At 44.4% G+C, this 15414-nt stretch overlaps 1 non-coding gene across 1 annotated transcript; it reads left to right on the top strand.

The window, feature by feature from the left end:
• The first annotated feature begins 9757 nt into the window (after window positions 1-9757).
• TRNAW-CCA (transfer RNA tryptophan (anticodon CCA)) lies at window positions 9758-9830 on the top strand. Its single transcript has one exon. It is a non-coding gene; the product is annotated as a tRNA-Trp (tRNA).
• The last annotated feature ends 5584 nt before the right edge of the window (window positions 9831-15414 follow it).

Below are 15414 nucleotides of genomic sequence, written 5' to 3'. Positions count from 1 at the left end.
CGCCCGCCCGCCTGACTGCCGGCCTGCCTCGGCCCCACAGCGAGCCCCACACAGCCCCCCAACCCCCGCTGCTGCTGCTTATCTGCCCTAGGAGGTGGAGACCGGCCCCCCTCAGCCCAGAGCCCTCATTGGCCTACGGATCCCCAGACCCCTCCTCCCAACCAATCCTCGGCTTGATCTTCCCATACCAGAGGATGATTGGTCGATACCCTTAGCGATCCAACCCAAGACCCCACCTCCACCCCACCCCTGCCTGCTGTCCCACGTCCGAGGGTCCGCTGATTGGTCCGTCCGGAAGAGGGCTGGTTTTCCGGCGCCGCCAATGAGAAGATGCAGAAAAGGGGAGCGTCACACCCAGTCCCAGGTAGTATGCAAATACGATATCACGTGACGTCAGGCTAAGCGGGGGCGGGACCGGGTGTAAAATGGAATCAAGCAGTAGTGAAATCATTATGGGGGGCAGGGAGGAGTGTCAAACTTTCAGCAGTTGAGTCCCGGCAAGTATGGAGAAACTAATAACTTCAAAAAGCCTTACTTTTGGTTTAACCTAAAAACATTAGTTTTGAATCCTCATAGGATCTCAACGCTGCTTGCAAGCTCCAAAGTAAGTTTCTACAAACTAATGCAAAGTTTTCATAACATTTGCATGCGATTTGCATTATATCCGTGAACTTAATGGCTACTGTGCCTCACGTGACACCACATTTGTCTTTCTTCGCATTTCCAAGTCCTTACTTGGTGTTGGTCCAACCTAAAAAAAAGCAGCTGCTAGCCTGTAAATTAAATTGAGACTGAAAAGGCGCAGAGTCGCCCATTCTAACTCTAGCTCAGCAGAGTGGAAGGAACAAAGTGACTGAGAAAGTTGTCCAAATTTGCACAGTGACTCCATAAGCAAATCCTGGTCTTCCCAGTTCAATGCTCTCTGACCTACAAGTCAAAATGAGACTGGACGGTCCCCAAAAAGAATGCACGCAGTTGTGAAAATCATATACTATAATATACATGACGAGATTTGGGGAAGAAAAGAGGGGTTAAGTTACTATTTAAAATTATTACTCTTCAAAAGAAAAAATTGTTACTCGTGGTATTCATGAACCATTTTGTTCTCTTATATGGAAAAAGTGAAAGGCAATCAACCCTGGATTGTCTGTGATAAGGGACCATCCAAATAATTAGATAATTCCCTCCAGGTTTATATTTAGCCATGATATCTATTTTTGATCTTGCTACAAATTTATCTTTCTATTTCTGTTTTTGCCCGGCTTAACGTTAAAATGAAGGTATTCCCTGAAGCCATACTAACTAATCAGAGAAAAGGAGGTAATCTGGGAGCGTGCTGCAAGGCAAGGAGAGGTCATTCTTGGGATTAAATATTGAAAGCAGAAAATACCCAAAGTGGAAATTCATGAACTGGATGAATATTAAAATCAGCCTATGTACAGAGAACAAATTGAGGCAATGGAACGTCCTAAAGAAAGGTTTTCTTTGCAAAGAGTATATCCTTGCAGATTTGAAAAATTTACTTCGAGGTCTGACATTTGAAATCTTTTTTAGTGACAGGGAGATGCTGTACTCCTTTTCCATGAAGATGACAACTTTACCAAAGGCAGATAGGAATGAACAAAAATTGATGAACTGATAAAAATTCAGTCTTTATAAACTTAACTCAGTTTTTTAAAAAAATCTTGCAATTTATAACATTCCTCAATTCCAATTAGTTCAAAGTCTTCATATACTTTTTTTTCAAACCCCCATGACAATCTGGAAAAAGAAAACCATGGATTCTTATTATGGTGCAAGTAGAGAAACTGAGGCCCCAAAAGGTGAATCTTTTTGATTCCTAGCTCAGATCTCTATCAGATCTTATTGCACCACCCTGCCTCACATCTTCATTAATAAAATCAGTAATAGTAGCTGATAACATTCAGTGAGTTCTTTTCTCCATGCCAGGTATATATTAAGCATCCTGCATACATTATCTCATTTGATTCTCATCATGATACCTATGAGATGGGTATTATCTCCTCTTCATTGAGGCTTCAGACTGAAGCAAGATTACTTACTGCCCCAGGTTATTCAGGCAGCCTGACTCCAGAGCTGAAATCCTAATCTCTATTCCTTTAAAACTTTCTTATGAACATAGAAGGATTACTATGTATATTTTACATAAAGAGTTTCCAAAGATGCAATTTGGCTGAGATGTTAAAATTAACTCTTGTCTAGTACTTCACAGCTTTCATGTACAACATGTCATTTAATTTTCACAATAGGCATGTAATAGGTAGAATATTACCAGACAAAGATACTACAAAAAAAGAAAATTACAGACCAATATTACTGATGAATATAGATGCAAAAATCCTCAACAAAATACTAGCAAACAGAATCCAACAACACATTAAAAGGATCATACACCATGACCAAGTGGGATTTATCCCAGGGATGCAAGGATTCTTAAATATAAGCAAATCAATCAATGTGATACACCATATTAACAAATTGAAGAAGAAAAACCATATGATCGTCTCAACAGATGCAGAAAAAGGTTCTGACAAAATTCAACACTCATTTATGATACAAACTCTCCAGAAAGTGGGCATAGAGGGAAACTACCTCAACATCATAAAGGCCATATATGACAAACCCACAGAAAACATCATTCTCAATGGTGAAAAACTGAAAGCATTTCCTCTAAGATCAGGAACAAGACAAGGATGTCCATTCTAACCGCTATTATTCAACATAGTTTTGGAAGTCCTAGCCATGTCAATCAGAGAAGAAAAAGAAATAAAAGGAATACAAATTGGAAAAGAAGTAAAACTGTCACTGTTTGCAGATGACATGATACTATACATAGAGAATCCTAAAGATGCCACCAGAAAACTACTAGAGCTAATCAATGAATTTGGTAAAGTAGCAGGATCCAAAATTAATGCACAGAAATCTCTTGCATTCCTATACACTAATGATGAAAACTCTGAAAGAGAAATTAAGGAAACACTCCCATTTACCACTGCAACAAAAAGAATAAAATACCTAGGAATAAACCTACCTAGGGAGACAAAAGACCTGAATGCAGAAAACTATAAGACACTGATGAAAGAAATTAAAGATGATACCAATAGATGGAGAGATATACCATGTTCTTGGATTGGAAGAATCAATATTGTGAAAATGACTATACTACCCAAAGCAATCTACAGATTCAATTCAATCCCTATCAAATTAACAATGGCATTTTTTATGGAACTAGAATAAAAAATCTTAAAATTTGTATGGAGACATAAAAGACCCTGAATAGCCAAAGCAGTCTTGAGGGAAAAAAATGGAGTTGGAGGAATCAGACTCCCTGACTTCAGACTATACTACAAAGCTACAGTAATCAAGACAATATGGTACTGGCACAAAAACAGAAACATAGATCAATGGAACAGGATAGAAAGCCCAGAGGTAAACCCACGCACCTATGCTCAACTAATCTATGACAAAGGAGGCAAGGATATACAATGGAGAAAAGACAGTCTCTTCAATTAGTGGTGCTGGGAAAACTGGGCAGCTACATGTAAAAGAATGAAATTAGAACACTCCCTAACACCATACACAAAAATAAACTCAAAATGGATTAGAGACCTAAATGTAAGACCAGACACTATCAAACTCTTAGAGGAAAACATAGGAAGAACACTCTATGACATAAATCACAGCAAGATCATTTTTGATCCACCTCCTAGAGTAATGGATATAAAAACAAAAATAAACAAATGGGACCTAATGAAACAAAAGCTTTTGCACAGCAAAGGAAACCATAAACAAGATGAAAAGACAACCCTCAGAATGGGAAAAAATATTTGCAAATGAATCAATGGACACAGGATTAATCTCCAAAATATATAAGCAGCTCATGCAGCTCAATATTAAAAAAATAAACAATCCAATCCAAAAATGGGCAGAAGACCTAAATAGACATTTCTCCAGAGAAGAATACAGATGGCCAAGAAGCACATGAAAAGCTGCTCAACATCACTAATTATTAGAAAAATGCAAATCAAAACTACAATGAGGTATCACCTCACACCAGTTAGAATGGGCTTCATCAGAAAATCTACAAACAACAAATGCTGGAGAGGGTGTGGAGAAAGGGAACCCTCTTGCACTGTTGGTGGGAATATAAATTGATACAGCCACTGTGGAGAACAGTATGGAGGTTCCTTAAAAAACTAAAAATAGAATTACCATATGATCCACCAATCCCACTACTGGGCATGTACCCAGAGAAAACCACAATTCAAAAAGACACATGCACCCCAATGTTCATTGCAGCACTATTTACAATAGGTAGGTCGTGGAAGCAACCTAAATGCCTATTGACAGATGAATGGATAAAGGAGATGTGGCACATATATACAGTGGAATATTACTCAGCCATAAAAAGAAACGAAATTGGGTCATTTGTTGAGACATGGATGGATCTAGAGACTGTCATACAGAGTGAAGTAAGTCAGAAAGAGAAAAACAAATATCATATATTGACGCATATATGTGGAACCTAGAAAAATGGTACAGATGAACCGGTTTGCAGGGCAGAAATTGAGACACAGATGTAGAGAACAAATGTATGGACACCAAGGGGGAAAAGCTGCAGGGGTGTGGGGGTGGTGCTGTGATGAATTGGGCAATTGGGATTGACATGTATACACTGATGTGTATTAAATTGATGACTAATAAGAACCTGCTGTATAAAAAAGTAAATAAAATTCAAAAAGTAGGTAGAATATTACATGTACAATAGGTAGAAAATGCAGATATTATTGTCCTTATTTTACAGAAGGCTAAGTCACAGAGGCTAGATGACTTGCCCAAGATTTTCCACTTAGTAAATGGCGGACCCAGGACTAACATCCTAGGTCTTTTGACTTCAGATTCAAGTTTTTCCCAACAAACACTCAACTTCTAGACCACTAACCTGCCTGAGAGCCAAAGTGTGAGCCAGCTAGTCTCTTGAAATTTGTTCTTCCCTGACAACTTTGTGCATTTTAGGACCCAACATGTAAATTCTCAGGCAGTCTTAGAAGATGATGTGTGATTTTTATTGGTTGGGTCATACAGTGTGTGTTAGAGGTAAAAGCCCTGGGGTGAGGAATCTTGAAATACTTTGGACAAATGGCTTCCTTTCTCTATGCCAGAATCAACTGTGCTTCATCAACCTCACAGAGCTGTTCTAAAGATTAAATGGCGGGACTTCCCTGGTGGCACAGTGATTAAGAATCGCCTGCTGGGCTTCCCTGGTGGCACAGTGGTTAAGAATCCGCCTGCCAATGCAGGGGACATGGGTTCGAGCCCTGGTCCAGGAAGATCCCACATGCCGCAGAGCAACTAAGCCTGTGTGCCACGACTACTGAGCCTGCGCTCTAGAGCCTGCGAGCCACAACTACTGAGCCCCTGAGCCACAACTACTGAAGCCTGCACGCCTAGAGCCTGTGCTCCGCAACAAGAGAAGCCACTGCAATGAGAAGCCCGTGCACTGCAACGAAGAGTAGCCCCCACTCGCCACAACTAGAGAAAGCCCACATGCAGCAACAAAGACCCAACTCAGCCAAAAATAAATAAATAAATAAATAAATAAGTTTTTTAAAAAAAGAGTCCACCTGCCAACGCAGGGGACATGGGTTCGAGCCCCGGTCCAGGAAGATCGCACATGCCACGGAGCAACTAAGCCCATGCACCACAACTACTGAGCCTGTGCTCTAGAGCCCACGAGCCACAACTACTGAGCCTGAGTGCCACAGCTATTGAAGCCCACGCGCCTAGAACCCATGCTCCACAAGAGAAGCCACCGCAATGAAAAGCCCACACACCGCAGTGAAGAGTAGCCCCTGCTCTCCGCAAATAGAAAAAGCCAGCACGCAGCAACGAAGACCCAATGCAGCCAAATATAAATAAATAAATATTTTTAAAAAAAAAAAAAAAGATAAAATGGCATATTATTGGACAGAGGCATTCTTCCCTTGGAGAGAAGGGTAATGTGGGTAGTCTCAAGGATATGGAGTTTAAATTTTATTCTAAAGCAGAAGTACCAGGAGTAGAGAGCCTGGACAGTGGAAGAAGAGTTGGTGGAGGTGGCAGAGCTGAAGAACTGGATCTTCTGAATCCAGAGAGTCGTGGTCCTTCTTGATAAGCTGGCAAAAGACACTGAATTGACCTAGCTGGAGGAATGCAGAGGCAGGCACGTAGAGAAGATCCCTGTCCTCTCCTTACCCAGGTATCATGCCCAACCAGCTGTCTCTTATTCCCTTCTCTATCACTGATAGCTTCTCCTGGCATGGGCATGATGGGAGGATAAAGTCCTCATCTGAAGATAAACCCCTGTCGGTTTCCTCCAATTAAAAAAGCCATGGGGGCCTCCCTGGTGGCGCAAGTGGTTGAGAGTCCGCCTGCCGATGCAGGGGATACGGGTTCGTGCCCCGGTCTGGGAGGATCCCATATGCCGCGGAGCGGCTGGGCCCGTGAGCCATGGCCGCTGAGCCTGCGCGTCCGGAGCCTGCGCGTCCGGAGCCTGTGCTCCGCAACGGGGGAGGCCACAACAGTGAGAGGCCCGCATACCGCAAAAAAAAAAAAATAAATAAATAAATAATAATAAATAAATAAATAAATAAGCCATGGCTTTGAGGAAGCTGCATGCTGCTAAGGGGAGATGTCTTGCCTTACAAAGCATCTTCTAGCTTGCAAGAAAACCTTTGTCACTGTCCCTCTATCATCTTTATCAACATAATTGTCACTAATTAATTCACTTGTCACAAATTTATTGAAATGACCACAATGTGCCAGACATAGAGCGAGGCACTAAGGAATGACAATAATGTTCGGAGACATACTTCCTATTCTGGAGTTCACAGCCCAGCAGGTCTTGAAGCCTGTAAGCAGAAGTGGTCTAGATGCTGTTCTGATTGAGACATGAGCTGGGTCCTGCTTTCAGGGAGGTCAGAGGCAGGCACTCAAAAACATCAGAAGTGGAGGATTACCTACACCAAGTATACCAATACATTGTTTTTCATCTGTGGGAGAATTGCTTGCCTTCGAGGGTTCCAACAGCAAATGCTTGGTCCCTTGATCCCAGACTGATCTTGGGGTGTCCATAGCTGTCACAAATAAATGAGGACCCAAGGAATTGGAGTTGTTTTTCCTACAAGTGTGAGTCAGAGATACAGCCCCTCCCCAAACAGTCCCTATAAGGCCTGGGGTCCTTCAAAGCTGCAGAAGTCTGAGGGACTACCAAGGATGAAAGGCTGTGGCGAATTCTGGAGGATCAGAGGATCCACAGGGAGGCCTTATCCTGCTGGCTACTGAATGAAGAGAAGGCTGGGGTTGTCACAGCCAAGAGAAGCTTTCCAGTTCCGAAGGCGCCGTCCGGCCCTACTTCCAGGGCACCTAGACCCCTCTCCCTGTGCATTTATTCTATAATAACCAACAAGAATGGAGATTCTAAATCACCATTTTTACCCTTCAGAATCTGATACTCAGTAGCACTTGTTCAGCAGGGACTAGAGAAGCCTTGACATTCCTTGGGACCTGGGGGACTATCTCTGAACTTCCTGGTAAATGTCTAAGTACTTACGTCTTTGGCCCCTGGGTTCCAAAATGATAAAAATGAAACATAAAATGACACAGACCCACAGTGTCTCTTTCTGACCTACCTCCTTCCCTCAGCCTCTGTCTGAAATGTCAGGCCCAGCCCCTCAGGGAACGAGATCCTGAGGAAATGGGGTCAGAGCTGAAGGAGCGGAGCAGCCTGAGAGGGATCGGGAAGGAGTGTTGAGGGAGCGAACGAGGTTATGGGAACAGAGTGGGGAGGGGGGCCCAGCCCTCAACCTCTCTCCCACTCCGGTGGCCTCCCTCTCCCTTCATCCCTGCCCCCTTACGCCCAAGGTAACCGTGACCTGGATTTTGACCTTCAGTACCCTGACACACTTTGTCCCTTGCTGCGGCCCACCACTTTCTATCCTCTGCTTAGTTATCTCACTTGTTCATTCTCCTTCTTTCAGACTGGGTGATGTTCACTCCTTAACTCTTCTTTTCCTCTCGGTGGGAATCAAATTTTCCCGTAAACTGCAGCCTTTTAAAACTGGAACTTCCTCGTGTTGAACAATAAAGGATTTGTTGGATGTTTTAAAATAGGTAAAGGGTAGATGTGGGATCAGAGACATCAAAATTTTGGACTACAGGACCTAGTGGCACTCCATGAAAACTACAAAGTAGATCTTTTTGGAAGAACTGGAGGAGACATTAGAGACTGTATGTGATCCAGTCCCTTCATTTTACAAATGGAGAAGTGGGCGCCGAGACAAGGGAATGAATTGCCAGAGGCCACTTGGCAAATCAGAGGCAGGACAGGAGACCAGGGCTCCTGAATCCTGGTCAATGTTGCCTAAAAACACAAATAAATAACTTCCAGAAGAATTTACATGGCATACTATTCAGCAATAAAAAGGAATAAACTACTGATATATGCTACAGTGTGGATGGACCTTAAAACACATTATGCTAAGTAAAAGAAGCCAGATGCAAAAGACTACATATTGTATGATTCCATTTATATGAACTATCCGGAAAAGGCAAATCTATAGAGACAGAAAGCAGATCAGTGGCTGCCTAGGGCTGGGAGTAGAAGCAGGGATGACCTGCAAACAGGCACAATGGAACTTTTTGGGGTTATGGAAATGATCTAAAACTGGAATGTGGTGATGGTTGCGCAACTCTATAAACTTAATAAAAACCAGAGAATTATACATGTATCATAAGTGAATTTTATGGTATATAATTTATGCCTCAATCAATCTGTTAAAAAAAAAAAAAAAAGGATTGGGCTTCCCTGGTGGCGCAGTGGTTGGGAGTCCACCTGCCGATGCAGGGGACATGGGTTCGTGCCCCGGTCCGGGAAGATCCCACATGCCGCAGAGCGGCTGGGCCCGTGAGCCGTGGCCACTGAGCCTGCGCGTCCGGAGACTGTGCTCCACAACGGGAGAGGCCACAACAGTGAGAGGCCCTCGTACCGCAAAAAAAAAAAAAATACAATGACCCCTGGAGCAAATAAGCTACAATACCCTAAACATTCTTCATCTAATTCCACACCTAATCCTTTTCCCTTCCCCTCACACCATGCGCCAAATCAGGAATCAAGTACCATGAAATCCAATTCAAATATATTATAACAGAAGGGACAAGTGATATGAAAGTGGGTCTGTAGTTTAATTTCCTTCAGTCCTAGGGCATAGGTTCAGAACTTGTTTTCAGAGCCAAGAATATTATCTAAAGGGCTTTTGTAATAGACAACTGCAAAATATCACCACAGATGCATCCTCAGTTTTATCTTCTGAAACGTGGATGTGATATTCCCCCTCCCTCCCTGCAATTCCACCATCTTCGTCACCAGCTTCAACTTCCAATCAGACCTCAGGTCCTTCTAGCATTCCTCAACTGACCCTGTGGGGCACTAATGATGCCCCCAGGACTTAAGTGTTTGGTTTTTAGCCCATTGTTTTGTGCTACCTTATGGGTAGCTTCATAACTCCTCTTCTGTCATTGTATATATGTCTGTCCTTTCTCCCCAGTTCTGAGCAAAGGGACCCATTTGCTCTGTTATTCCTTGTCAGCTACCAGTGCAAGCCACTGCGTCCGGCGACGTTGAGGCAATGTTGGTTGTTTTTCCAACTACTGTTTCTGATCACTCCTGAAGGCTGAGGCTAAAAGCCCTGCAGGAACTTCCCTGGTGGTCCAGTGGTTAAGACTCCACGCTCCCAATGCACAGGGCCCAGGTTCGATCCCTGGTCAGGGAACTAGATCCCGCATGCCACAACTAAAAGATCCCACGTGCCACAACTAAGACCCAGCGCAGCCAAATACATAAATAAATAATAAATAAAGCGACACTATAAAAAAAATGAATAAAAGCCCTGCAGACTAAAAGTAGGGAAGGCTCCAGGTTCTGTGAGGTCTAATACTTATATAATTTGGGGGTTCCTCTTTAACTTAAATAGTAAAATAATTATAGAATTAGGGAGAAAGACTTGGAAGGGTTCTGTGCAAGTGAGGGGCTCTGACTCTTACGTTTCATTAGCTTCACTGTAAATCTGTTTCTGACTGAAAAAACATGAAGCCTGGTTACATCCCATCCAACTCTTCAGCCTTGAATGATCAGGAGCCTATTCCTGGCTTTTCCTGTGGATACCCTGTACCCAGCACATCTATTCCACAAGAAGGTTCTGGCTCAACAAAATGGCCTTGGCAGCCAAGCCTCTCTATTTAGTGAAAAAGTCCCAAAGGGCTGGATTAACACTCCTCCCACTTAGTAACTTGGGGCACTTAGAATAATGCTCCTTTCAGAGCAGGTGATTTCTTGCTATGCATGGTGGAGGGTGAGGACCTTGTATCCAATTCTTCCTGGAAGACCCTGATGGCCCAAAGCCTCGAGGAGTTGTGTTGTTATGCAGCAGAAGGGCCTGGAATGTTCCAGTACATTCCACCAGTGGCCTCTGTGACCCCTGCTTCTATTCAACTTGGGCAAAGGCCTGGTAATCTACAAAGTAGCGTGTATTCTGCTGGGGTAGGAAGCAGCTTGGTCTTACTTCTTCCATGCCACTCTGATAGTATCATACAAGTTGGCACCTTCATTGGAAGTCCCACCCAGAAGCTCCATCCAATTCTCTGACCTACTGGGTGTTTACCCAGAACGTCAAGTCAGGGTCTAGATCTCAACCCTGTTAATTTTTTGGCCATATACACACAATTTTGAATTCTTCCCCCAAAATTCTTCCTGGGATCTCTGAATCTGTGGTGGGTCTGCATTCCTCAGAATGCTCAAGAAGCTTGTGCCACCTGTGGAGACACTAACACCAGGGCCTCGGAAAGAAGGTAATATAGTTAGGATGCTATAGACCATGTGCCCCAACGACACAGCACAGAAGAATACTCCTGCTTCCTGGGAGCGTCCTATAGGCTAAGTAATTTGCACACATATTATTATTTAACCCTCAGTCTGAGTTATTATATCCTATCCAGTTGGTGTAACTATCCCCAATTCACAGGTGAGAAAACTGAGGCTCAGAAAGGTTAGGAAATGTATTGGAGATTATCTAGCTAGAGAAGACAGGTTCATCTGCTTTCAAAGACTGTGTATAACCACTACTGGACTAGGTCAGAGGGATGCAGACCTAGAGGTCCACCCTTACCCAGTAGTTGAAGGTCAGAGTTAGGAATACAGACCAGACCCTATAACCCACTTCCCTGCCTCCCCGTCACCTCCCCTGGCCCTAAACTCTCTAGAACTCTGATTTTGTTTATAGTGCAGAGAAGCAGTGCTCAGAAATTATGGAGGTTAGTCTGGCAGGTTCCAGCTGTTCTTGGTGAGGGAGTTGAACAGTTTTTGGAACTCCTCCTTGAAAAAAGCATGGACTAAATGCACTTCTTTTCTCCAAGCTTCCTACCTTGGGGAAGGAGAGAGATGGGGAAGCTGGGAGATTTCCATTTAGGAGAAACCAGAGACGATCAAAGGAGGTAGGACGGTGGTGCTGCCCTTTAAGAAAGGCTGCCAGAGCTCTGGAACTTGGACTCTCAAGAAACTTCTGTAAGGTGCCAAGTAAAGTGAGAAAGCTCTTCTTGGGGTCAAAAGAGGAGCTACAAGAGGAGGCCCTAGGGAAGACTTGGCAGAAAAGGGTGGGAAGGAAGTCAGACTCTATCCAGGACCAAAAGTGTGGTTTAATTCTGAACCCACCAAAACCAAAAAAAAAGAAAGGGGCTCACCCCTTGACTCCCCACGTCCGGGGTGGGACAGCCAAATAAGGGGAACTCTTGCCGGACTGTGCTCTCCATTTTGACACAAAACACTGGCTGCACTGCCTGCCTAGCCTGCCAGAGAGCTGCTGGAAAGAGCCACTGACCGCTGCATTTGGTTGATAAATGATGGGCACCCCTGCCTGCTGCCCATTCTCTTTTTTTCTCCCTGCTTAGTTTGCAGCCTTCTGCCTGGCAGGGAGCCCCAGAATAGGGGTGGGAGAGAAGGGTCCTCCAGACAGTATTTAATCCTTAGTGATTTATAGGCTGCTGGAAGGGGAGGGGGGGGTGATGTCAGACAGGGGAAGCCCCTGGGACTAGTTTCCATGATGCATCAGCACACCATTGACAAGAGTCTAAGTATTTTCCTGATGCCTGTGCCTTCAGGCCCATCTTTGAGAGAAGATACAGCCCTTACCCCTCTGGTACCAGGTAGGATGAGACCAGCAGAGCTGGCTGGGAAATGAACACACAACCAAATCCTCAACCTTTAAGCCACACACTGCTGGGAGAGGGAAGAAATAAGTGAGGATGAGCAGCTCAATAGTTGCTTTTGGAGGATTTATTTTTTTAATGAACCCTCCATGGCTCTAAGAAAAACTATTTGAAATGTCCCTGCTTAAGGGGCCGGGGCGGGGGGGCGGCGGGTAAGTGCCAGGGATTGAAGGCTAAATGCCAGGGAGGCTGGTTGCAGGGATTCTTGGAACCAGGGCTATTGGCCTCCCTGCTGTGGGCTCAGGAATACCAGCTCCAGGCTCTGGTTGCCCTGAGAGATGCAGCCATTTTTACTTCTGATTGAAGGGCACCACCTTCTGGGATTTTCCCTTCTTTGGTGAAAACCTGAGTAGAATATGCCCAGTGAACCAATGGGGCATGTGCCCAAGAGTCTGGAGGGCACTGGAGATAACAATGTGAGGCAGGGTGAGATCAATGCTTTTTATAGTTTAGAGTTTGGTCCCTGCTGGTGGAGAGAAGATGCATTTTGTGAGAGTATATGGTAATTGCCCTCCATAAGGATGATCTCAAAAGGTCAAGGGATGGGCCTTGAATAGCCCTAATGTCCCTGAAATAGTCTATTGTATAGCTGTTGTCCATACATGTAAAGGAACCCTTCTTGACCCTATTCATACTCTTCTGCCTCTGGGATTTCCCAAGTGAAAATCATATTCTACTTTATCCCCAGACCCAAGTCTACCTCTTTTAAGCTTCAACAACAAAATAGTTCAACGTACATTTCTTGAGCTCCTACTATGTGCCAGGCATCGTGCTAGGTGCTGGGAATATAGAGATAAATAACACACAGTCTCTTCTCTGGGGAGTCCACAGTCTAGTTTTTGAAAGATTTTCCTTCGCACTGACTTTTCGGATTTGGTAAATAAATCTGCATCTATCCCCTTTATTTTTTTATTTTTATTTTTTGCGGTACACGGGCCTCTCACTGTAGTGGCCTCTCCCGCTGCGGAGCACAGGCTCCGGACACACAGGCTCAGCGACCATGGCTCACAGGCCCAGCCGCTCCACAGCATGTGGGATCCTCCCGGACCGGGGCACGAACCCGTGTCCCCTGCATCGGCAGGCGGACTCTCAACCACTGTGCCACCAGGGAAGCCCAGCCCTTTATATTTTCATATGCATGGATCTCAGTCCCAGGCCACAATCTTTAAAATTTTGCCTCATATGGTAACCTCCATTTTCCCCTTGACCAATTTAGATAAATTTCTTTGGACTCTGATATGTCTTCTTAGGCGTTGAGTGACCAGAATTAGACACCATATTTCATATACAAATGCTATATGAATGTGTGTACAAGAGTAATGCTGTGTTGTCTAACTTCGTTCATTTATCATTATTGCCATTCTTTCATACATCCAATAGTTACTGAGCATCTATTAAGCACTATGTACTGTGCTGGGTGCTGAGAATGCAATGGTAAAATGGACACTGCTCTCATGACACCTAGTCTGGGTATGTGTTGGGAGGACAGAAGCAAAGAATCCAAACAGTCTCACAAATAGATATATAATTATAAACTGAGACAAATGTCATGAAGAAAAACGCCGGGTGCTGTAACAGTATAGAAATAAGGGCTTTGGTCTAGTCTGGAAGCTTTGGGAAATAGTTTCCAGAGGAAATGACATTTGACCTTAGATCTGAAGGATTAGTGGAAAGAGGTGAAGAAGAGAATGAGGAAAGAACATTCCAGACAGAGTAAAGAGTATGTGCAAAGATCCTGAGGTGGAAGGAACCAGGGGATGCCTAAGAATTGCAGGAAGGTCAATGAGGTTAAAGCACAGAGAATGAGGTTGTGTGGGATGGGCTGGAGAATTAACCAAAGGGCAGATCATGCAGGTCACTGCAGGCCAGGTAAGAATTTCAGTCTTTATCCTACAGAAGATCATGGAACCAAAGTCTTTACAGAAGAGCTTTTTGTGCCAGATTATTAATGCTGCTTATACTTGTCTTGTAGGGGAACAGTAATGATAGTCTGAACTATTAGGAACTTTCCCAGTTTCCTGGCATGGTGTGGCTATGTCTGGCTGGCCCTGGGGAGGCCCAAAGCTGATGAACCGGCCCCAGCTTGGCAGCCCTCAGGCAAGGGATGGACACCCGTCAGTATGGACAGAGGGGCAGGGGTGGAGGGTGGGTGGAGTGCTTTGCCTGAGGTATCAGCCCCACAGTGACATTTGGAACAGCCCCAAGCCTATGGCTCTTGTTCCTTGATAAGTCTATCATGTGTACCCCCCCCCCCACCGTTTAAATGGTCTTCTCACCCTGCCACCCTTCCTACAGCAGCTGTGTGCCCCACCCAATCTGGGGAAGGCCTCTGGATAAGAACTCTGACTCTGCCCAGAACCTGAGGTCTTGGCCTTCTGAGTTCAGGCCTTAGTACTGTCTGGAACCATGTATACACATATCCCTGATAGTTTGGAGTTATTAATGGAAGCCATGGGAGAATAGGGTCATGATGGCTGGACTTGGCCTTTCTGAAGCCCTCTCTTTCCTTCCAGGCCTATCTTTGGAGAATGTGGTCTGGTGTAGTGACATCTACTGGCAAGGCTAGGCAGGTAAAAAAAAGGACCAGATGCCCACTCATCCTCAAGTAATTTCCAGACTAGTAAGAAAATCATCCTTAACCCCTGAGATTGGGTTGGGTCAGTAACCTCAGTTGGTTACAGCAAGACTAAGAGCAGGGTTGTGAGTTTGGACCATGTTATGTGCTGATTTACCTTAAATAGAGAAATTATTTTCCTAGCTGTAGCTCGCATCCCTCACCCTGGCAGTTGATTCACATTTGGGTACAGTTAGTCACAAGGGAGATTGAGCATGTGTAAGTGACTCAGAGAGAACCATTCCTGGCCCCAGTTCCTGGGAAAGCATCTCCCAACAAATGAAATGACCCTCAGTTTACAAACGGCAGAAGGCAGGGTCATTTTTCATCCTCCTGAAGTTGACTGGTTTGCGAATTTTCTTCCTAGTACTCAGTTTCTCCTAGGTCATCAGGAAAATAGTGTCAACACGACCATCTTCAAAGTTTCTATAGTGGGCAAGAGTGACTGCAGCTTTTAAAGCGGCCCCTCGGTTCTTGCTGAG

This window comes from Mesoplodon densirostris, chromosome 18, assembly GCF_025265405.1.
Source record: "Mesoplodon densirostris isolate mMesDen1 chromosome 18, mMesDen1 primary haplotype, whole genome shotgun sequence".
NCBI lineage: Eukaryota > Metazoa > Chordata > Mammalia > Artiodactyla > Ziphiidae > Mesoplodon > Mesoplodon densirostris.
The sequence above is the reverse complement of the archived record's forward strand: the minus strand, read 5'-3'. Positions and strand labels throughout refer to the sequence as shown.